Here is a 9,444-nt window from a genome sequence, read left to right as displayed (position 1 = left end):
GGTAATCGACCATTGGCAGCAATCCATGTTGAAACATTCTTTATAACGTAGGTACAACTGGACGTGTGTGTGTGTGTGTGTGTGTGTGATGCACAGACCACTGAAGTTATCAGAGGAGCACTGTGATGAGTTGCAGCACATCCCTGAAGTCTCACCTGCAAAAGATCATTGGAACTGTTTTAGGTTTTAAATCAGCAATGTTAAAGTTCTCATATAAAGTTACAAAGATCTTCTGATGACAGTGACAATATGGGCGGCTGTGTGTAAGGAAACTGGGGTGGGGGAGTAGAATTTGTCGGGAAGAGCAAGAGAGAAGAAGGCGGTTGAGGGGTGTAGGGGTGGTGGTGGTGGTGGTGGTGGTTGTCACTCCAGTCTGTGTGAGTCCAAGCTTTAGAGGCTCGCAGAGATGGACAGCCTTTGTGGGGTTGCGTTGGTGCACAATAGCGAGGCTTTAATGGGCGGTAAAGCTGGAGCGGGGCTTTGGCCCGGGATTGAGGGGAGCTTCGTGGTTAGCGGGGGAGATCCAGGGCCGGGGGGCAGGGCTGTTTTACTGCTCCTCTTAGAAGCGACCAATTCATGGGCATTCAGTCCATCGCTCGTTATTCACTGAATGCGCTCCAGCGCAGGAATGCAGCAGCATCAATTAGAATGGGGTAGCAGATAGCAAAAAAAGAGAGAGGGAGAGAGCTTTCTCTTCCCTTTTGCTCATGGGACAACACAGGCCCACTATAGAAGGTGTCAGAACCACAAAGCCTTTTTTGTGATTCTCTCTCCATTACATTACCAGTGCAATATGTAAGGTGGGGATTCTTTTGATTCAAATTAAGTGGAAAAAACACTAAATCCTATTTTTATTCAGCAAGGATAATGGTGTTATACTCTATAAAGGTCTTTAACTACTTATCGGTGGCTTAAAATCTCCCCCAGCTCCCTTTTCTCTCTTTGCCTCTCTCTCGCTCTCTCTCGCCCGCCGCATTATATGCATTCAAAGGCGGAGGGTCAAAGACAGACTGTTAAACAGAGCTGCTTGTAGCATTAACTGCCGCATCACTCTTAATTGTATATCAGTGGGTCAACGGTTTGTTGTGCTGTCCCCCTTTTTTTAAAAAAGAGGGTATGAATTAAAACAGTCTCTTGTAAGCCATTGTCAGTGGTGTGCTTGGTCTGCCACTTGGGGTACTCCGGGCCTTTCTGGACAATGAGTCCCTCTCTAACTTCCAACATTCAAAAACAAAAGAGCGGAAAGGCTAGAGTATACTTTGATGATCAAATGGCCAGGCGACACATAATTCCATTATTTTTACAACAGGAGGGTGCACAGAGGGCCTACGTTCAAACTAATTAGAGTCTTATATCTCGGAGGTGAAAGGCCTCTGCCGCTGAGGAACAGATTTGCAGGTTTCTTCCGTTCCACAGACGCACTACAAGTGGTACAAACTGTAGAGGAGACCAAGAATTGAATATAAATGACGTTGATACCCCACCATGAATAAATCTTTCTTTTTTTTTTGCACCAGGTTTGCTACACACTTTCTCCTTTTTTGGCATCCAGGCACGTAAAAAAGTGAAGTTTTGAGATGCCGGTGACAGGAAGAAGTGCTAGCAGGATGTTAAATGTGCTCAATTGCATCATCCATTTCCTCATCCCTCTCCCAGCAGAATGATCCAGCTGGCACATGTGCACAAATGGATTTTGAGGATTTTTGTTCTGCGCGGATTTAATGCGAACTAACTAGGAGGAACCTCTCATAGCAAGGTGTTTGCTTGAATATGAGCAATTATGCTTCATTTGGAGCTAAATGAGGGGAATTTGCATCCTCTGAAAGGGAAGCGGCTCCTAAACTGCGCAGAAAGTGCAGTAAATTGGTGCAAACGGAGCAACATGCAGACATGCATCTCCAGTATAATTGTATAATTGTGGAATGACTTTAAATGCAGCCTTCCAATTAAACTTGCTTCTTCGGCAAGGCAAAGAATCGGCGCGATGGAAATCGTAGAATTGCCATATTGTAAAAATTGCCTCCTTCAAGGGGGGATCATTTGCACCAAAATGGGATATCTGGAATATGGACAGATGTCTTCACATGGTGAAGGCGAATGAATTGGTGCAGCGAGGTCAAAGAGAGGGAGTGAAGAAGAGAAAGCCACAGAGACTTCCTGCCCTGTGTGGCAAAATTCAGGACCTCTGCTTTCCACAGGAATGCAGTGGATTTGCTCGGAACGTTTCCGTCTTCCATTTCTTCAAAAAAAAAAAAGGGCCTCTGCTAATTTTACTACAAATGTAAGGCTACTTCCACGTATGAAAGTTGCGCTTGCGTACGGCCTGCCCGTGTGTAATGCGCCAGTAGTCGTTGCTGTACAATGGGTCCAGTCCTGTCTGCAGGGACACAAACAGCCAAGTCTCTGTCTGGATTAAACTCTGCTGCAAACAAAAGGGGGCTCAAGTAAACGGTTCATGAATGCTGATTAATTGATGCCATTTTTCTGCAGTGTGCCATGGAGATTTAGCCCGGTTTGGGGCGCAATGGGGCGGGGCTGCTGGCCAAGAATTGGGTCAAGTTTTGTACTTTCAAAAAATTTTCCCATAATGCCCTTATTTGGTAATACAACAGTGGGCAGGGTTCATCCTCTGTACAGGAATTCCTTAAATCAAACGGAAAAAAAAAAAAAATTCCCTGACCTGATTAAACTAACGACCCTTAACTGAAAAATCACCGTCCAAGAATAACACTGCCTGTTCTTCCTGAATAGGACGAGGAGCAGTGTGTCCAAATTGGTTTCTGGACTAGGTAACGAGAGTCCCGTTAGCAGGGTTCCCACGCTGGGGGTAGGTGGGCACAGGTGTCCAGGGACAACACGAGGGTGGCCCGAGCCCTGAGGGGCGAAGCGCTGGCCCATAGCCCGCCTCAATGCAGGGCTCCAAGGGGCCAGCTCAATAGGGCCGGGTTCCACTTGATGGCGAGAGAAAGGGCCGTTTCAGCCACTGCCCAGCAGGAAGGATCTGCTTGTGGAAGACCTCTTTCACCAGCCTCTGTTTGTCTGAAGGCTGTCACAGCAGATGAGTACTCAGCAAACAGCGTGAACAAGGATTTGAACCAGAAAACCAACAGAGCCTTGACAATATTGTGATTGGGGCTTGTCTCCCTAGAGGGGGCTGAATGGCCAATCGAGAGCAGGAACGAGTGTGCATTCAGAGCAGGACGCAGATTCCTCGCCGCCGCTTTTCAGGACAGGCCGAGAAATCATGGCAAGGACACAGAGGCCTGTGTGTTTGTGACGGGCAGAGTCAAAATCCCACAACACGTCTGATCCTCGGAAAAAGGGATTTAGCTCGGACGCTCAAAAAGACTCCTTCACAGCCGTGGGCTCAACGTATGATCACATCCACAAAGAACTTCACTCACAACGTTTGTTTTATTGAGCTGTAAGGCAAACTATTATTGTGCAGAAATGGCAGGACTTCCCTTTTTACCGAAACCACATTGTTTTTTTTTTATTAATTATTACTTAACATAATACACAAAAAATAATCTGACTTTTATTTTACAGTCTGTTATTTTACACAAACACATGCAGGACTTTAAACTGCGGTTGAGTGTGAAAAATTCAACCTAACTTTAACCCCAACACAAAACCTACACCAAAAAATCAAAAAATCATAATTTATTTGAAAAGAATTAAATGTAATAATCCACATAAACCTGTTTTATATCGATGATGATGTGATAATGATCACAAAGCTGAAATTCTGAAACATTATTGACCTGAAACCAAATTTTCATAAAGAACTTGTTGCACATGTGGCATATCCATGTTGTATTTGTTATTAAATAAATATAGTAAAACCTGATTGTTTTCCTGACTTCCTGCTGCCAGAAACACCTCAGGTCATGAGGACTGTTGAATTCACTCTGAACAGGGAACAATCCCAGATATTATGTTATATGTTTGTATCTTATGCCTCGGAACATTATAGTATGGCGAGTCTGTTTCCTAATGTCTTTGTTCTTCTGTTTGAAGAGCACAATATGAATGCATATTTTTCAATATAATTTATACAGAAAAAACACTAGTGTAAAACATTTATTTCATTGGCAGGTCAACTGGATTGTTGAATTGAGACTGTTGACACATGTTAAGTAGCTAAAAATGAACTAATCTTAATGGGCTTTTACTGAAGAAGAGAAATTAAGAAGCAGTATTATAGTATTAGTTTTACTAGCAGAGTATGAAAAGATATTAGAATGTAGTTTTTTCTTCTATTGACATTTAAAGCATGCATCATTCTAACGTACATTTGTATTACCACTATTAGGGCTGCACAATGTAATATATTAAAACAATATGACAATAATTATATATTGTGTCCATAATAAATATGAGTTATGAACATGAGAGTCTAACCAGTCACTGATTGGTTGATGGTCCTTGGGATTCTTTGGGTGTTTTGCTTGAACAGCTCACATGACCCCATCTATGAAATTAAAACATGTTGTTAAATATTGTCAGAACATTCTGAAAATATCAGCCGAATATGTAGCAATGTACAGTGGAACCTCTACTAACGAACGCCTACACTAACCAACTTTCCAAGATACGAACTGGGCATTTGAATATTTTTTGCCTCCACCAACGAACCATGACTCTAGAAATGAACCCGAGCCTCCGCCGAGCCGGCGGCTGGGCCACTGACCCCAATAGGCGAGTCTCCCAGTGCCCAGACTTGAGTGAGCTTTTAAGATTAGCACATTGTAGCTTTAGCAATTTAGCATTAGTGTAAATAGCAGACATCGAAATTGGTGCTAAGTTAAGCCGTATCTACGCTTCGTCTCCCCACATTCACCGCCTACTCTCCGTTATTCCATCCCCCCCCCCCCACCTCCCGTCATACAGCCAGTGCCTGTGTTACTCCTCCAGCCAGTCGTCACGTCTTCAAGGTATCGATGTGTAACCACTTAAAACTTTATTATTTCTTTTTTATTACTGTTACCACTGTATTTCTTTTTTATTTTTAGTAACGCTACATGTATTTTTTTACTAATTTGAGAGTGTTGTAAACATATATCAGTGCAAAAAGGGTGACTTTCGGGGTGGGGGCTGGAACCCATGAATTGCTTTTCCATTATTTTAAATGGGGAAAATTGACTCGAGAAATGAACTGTTCTACTTACGAACCGGGTCACGGAACGGATCAAGTTCGTAGGTAGAGGTTCCACTGTAGTTTGTTATAAGTTGTGCCAACACGCAAAACATCATTTTGGTCAAAGTAAAGGGTATTTCCACTTATATTTGAAAAATGATATGTACTTAAATGTTAAAAAGAAAAATAATAGTAAATAGAGTCACTGAGAGTCATAAGATGTGAAGTGCACTGTTCTTGAGAAACTTTTCTGTGGATGTGTGTACAATGATATGTGTGTGTGTGTGTGTGTGTGTGTGTGTGGAAGATAAAATAACTGTATTGGACTTCCTGATTCCTATCACCCCCATTGTAAAGAAATCTTAGTCTGTAGGTTTCTCTATATGAACTACTTCTTATTAAACCACTCGAAATCACTTTGTTTATATCTTTCATTCAATATGAATAAATAATCATGTATGATGACAGTACACTTACTGCTACAGGCGCTTAATGCACTGCTCTATGTGCATAAAAATAAATCAGAGGAAGGTGTAGTGTTCCTATTAGTAGCCAGAACCAGGAGGCCAGGAAAAACACTTATTTTTCTTCACGTGAGGTCATTCACAGTTGGTGGCCGGCTTAGTCTCGCTGGCTGAGTTTCTCAGAATGTGTCCAGCACACAGGAAACACCCAGCGTCCAGCAGAACTGACCTCTCTCCAGCCAGGCCAGCCCTAACACCTTAATCTTCTGAGAACAGGGTCTGAGCGAGCCGTCCCGGGACGGTTAGCTCTCACACCTGCACTCTTCTCATCTGGCAGCGGTCCAGCCAGGGCCAGGAATTACGGAGGCCAGGCTCCTGTCATTACAGCAGTTTAAGGAGCCTGTTGTGTAAAGAGGTTAGATTGAGGGTTAGGGTTTCCCTCAATAATGCCTGAGCCATAAGCTCGTCAAAGCAAGATCCAGTTTCTTCAGAAAAATTTCCTGTGCTCAGGGAATGCCAGAGAGTACAAGAGGATTATTTTGGGAATTTGTACGCATCCAATACCCTAAGATTTCCTGGGAGGATTTCGCCACGTCCATCAGCTGTTTCGCACAAAAACACACAGGAGGCCGAGTCCTGAACAAAAGCGGGTCACTCATGAAATCAGCTGATTGTTTTGTGGCCACTTTGCTGCCTTTTTAAAATCGTCTATGCATTTATGGATCTTTTTATCCGTTTGATCGCCGGGCACAGAGGGGTGACAAAGAGCAGTGTTGTGTGGCTGGAGGAGTTTGTGCTAACTTTGGAAGCTGCTGTAGAGAAAGAGAGAGAGAGAGAGAGAGAGGACTGTGATGGAATGGGCAGGGAAGGACTGTGACTCCTCCATTGAAAGTGGAGGGGCACGCTGAATTAGGTTGATTTGCCTGTGAATGGGGCCTTTCCATTATTCTTGTTAGGAAGCTGTCACATCCAATACAGAAAGTGAAAACCTCCTTTTATCAACCTTTTCCAAGTGAAACAGAACAGGCAATCAATAACCAAATTCAAACTCACCGCAAAGTCATGCAGAATGATACGTGGCTGCTGCAAAAAGCCACATTTGTCAAAACCACTAATGAAAAGTATAACAACTGATGTGATTTTGGCTCAAATAAGAAGGCTGCTATAACCCCAGATTAAAACAGAGCATTGAATCCCACAGCTTTTAAATTTATAAGAAAATCAGGACCCATTCTTTCATGTTAATTTCTCAAATTTAAAAATCATAGACATATTCTGTAGATTAATTATAAAAATTAAATTAAAGCAGTTGTTCAATTTAAAATGCTTCTTTAAAGTTATTGTTTGATTTGTGTGTGTGTGTGTGTGTGTGTGTGTGTGTGTGTGTGTGCCGGGATTAAAATGATCCAGATTACACATGAACCTTTTGTCCCTCGTTGCGTGTAGAGCAGTAATAGGAGGTGTTCACTGACTCAGAAACTTTATAATAATGGAAGAATGAGAATTAAATGATGCACTGAAGCCATGGAGTGAATGGTGAACATCCCATTTGAGCTTCATTCTCGATTCACTTCCTTTAAAACATAATCTTAATGTTAATGTTAATGTTAATGTTAGTAGCTCGTGCTAAAATAATTAAGGCTCATAAAATTGATCACGAGCTTGAGGCTAATTCTGAACAATGGGCTCCAGATGAGAAGAGCAGAACATTTAAATTTGCTGTATTTTATCTTTTACGTTATGATTATTTGTGTTATCCTTAAACTTACTTAGCTTCTGTATAAAAGCATCATCAGACCCATTATTTAATATCGTTTACAGAGCTCTAAAGAAATCATAGAAGTCCCAGTTCTTTAAACACAGGCCCGGTTTCTCCTGAGGCCGGAGGATTCCAATATGTTCAAAGCATTCATCAACTAATTTTCACATACTGCTGCTTGCAGTGTTTTTCCGCTGGATGGAGAAAATGAATCGCATCATTTAGCCTCATCAATCAACTCCGTAATTGATGCCTTAATTGATGGCAGGCTTATACAGTTAATTGAGCACCTTCATTGTGGATTTTCATTGTTGGAGCTGTTCAGATATACTGCCAAGCAACCAGCCAAAGAGCCAGAGCAGCTGGACAAAGGCTCTTTAAACCAATAAACCTGTTTAAACCAATAAATAAACCTGTGACGTTTTTTTTTTCTGTAAAAACAATGAAATCAGGGACTTTTAAAACAAAGATCAAAGGCATCAAAGGGAAATTAGCGCAGGAGAGAAAGTAATCAAAGGTGAGAAATTTGAGAATAATAGCCCTAATATTCATGCTGTGACATGAAAGGATTTTCAAATCACTTTTTTAGAATTTAATTAAAAATCCTCTTTTCAGCACATTTCAAAGCTTTCGGGGTGACTTGTCAATGTGACGTCTCGTCACCGTGGTGACGGAGTGATGGGCGGCTATGACTGATGTAATTGTCACACATCCGTCTTCCCTGCACTGGCTCCAGATTAAAGCAGAGGGACATGAAACATCACGGCGTTAATGAATAGCTGAGGACACTCGCTTCCCTCATTTACTTTCAGCTCCTCGCACGCCTTCAAACCAGCCTCTCCTTAAAGAGCCCATAGCACAGGGAAAAAACCCACCACCTCACTTTGTTTACGGTTGTACAAAAGTGCAAATATTGTTTTGGGTGTACACTTTACTCCTCTGTACACATCGTATATAAAGGGAATGTAAGCTGCCTCTTTTAAATGTATTATATTTGTGACATCACATAAACATCACATCACATAAACGCTTTTGAAAGCATTTACAGCAGTTTAGCTGTAAGTTATAAAGAGTCTTTCAGCCCTGGACTGCTTTAGGAGAAAAGTGCTGCCAATCAGAAGAGAGCCCATTTACATATATCAGTCTTAAAGCTACAGTAACCAAAATCAGCCTGAAAAAGTATGTAAAAATGTAATAGAATAGTTTTCTTTAAATAAACCACACAATTATAAATGGATCTGAGTGAAAATAACAGAAAAATATAGAATATCCCTGAGGATGAAAGTTTTGCTGCTCATTTAAGGCTCAGGAACTCAAAAGTGATCTAACTTTCATTGTGATATGAGATATTCTATCATACTTATAATTACAATACGATGTTTTGTGGGGACTCCAGCAGGATTTTGGGGGCTCATTTATGAAGTTAATTTCTAGGTTCTGTGCTGTTCCTGCTGCTGCTGCAGGGCAGTGTGTTTAATTGGGTTACAGAATACTTTAATTACCTCACTTTCCCACATTCCTTGCTCTTCGCGCAGACACAAAGACGGCGCGGTGAGAAAGTGCAGCCCGGAGCCTGGAGTGCAGCTGCAAGCTAATTATCATCAGCCGCTTCCACGCATCTGTATACAAACAAGCCACAGCTGCCGTTCCACCGCCGCAGGGGGATGCAAGGGAGCAGCTTGAGTCTGACACCGTCCCCGGTGTTCACCTGTAGAGAGAACCACAGAGATCCACCACTTCAGGCCTCGGCATTGTAGGAAACACACGGCACTGGATTTCTCATCGGTGAAGGAAAATGAACCCCCCTCTGGCCTGTGGAGTAAAAAATGCAATATGTTTCACAGCACAGACGACTTTCAGTGAATGAATGTTGATCTGTTTTGCTCATAAACATGTCACATGTGGTCTGTTCTGTAGGTGGCCAGAATGTCTAAAGATAAACGATGGATGAATCCTCAGGTTTTATTTGCAACTGCTATGAACTTATATTTACCCAACATTTGACTCCAAAGGTGTGTTCAGTTAAACACTGATGTTTATAAATGAGGTGTCATCCTTCTAAGAAAGAATAGGTGAGAAAA

The 9,444-nt window shown here is 42.0% G+C and overlaps 1 long non-coding RNA gene across 1 annotated transcript; it reads right to left on the bottom strand.

Moving 5' to 3' along the window:
• LOC136673194 (uncharacterized) lies at positions 1–9,239 on the bottom strand. Its single transcript, XR_010795900.1, has 3 exons — positions 8,866–9,239; positions 4,405–4,474; positions 1–155 (listed from the first exon to the last, which is right to left on the bottom strand). It is a non-coding gene; the product is annotated as an uncharacterized lncRNA (long non-coding RNA).
• Between the last annotated feature and the right edge of the window lie 205 nt (positions 9,240–9,444).

The sequence above is a fragment of the Hoplias malabaricus genome, chromosome 17 (genome assembly GCF_029633855.1).
Source record: "Hoplias malabaricus isolate fHopMal1 chromosome 17, fHopMal1.hap1, whole genome shotgun sequence".
NCBI lineage: Eukaryota > Metazoa > Chordata > Actinopteri > Characiformes > Erythrinidae > Hoplias > Hoplias malabaricus.
The sequence above is the reverse complement of the archived record's forward strand: the minus strand, read 5'-3'. Positions and strand labels throughout refer to the sequence as shown.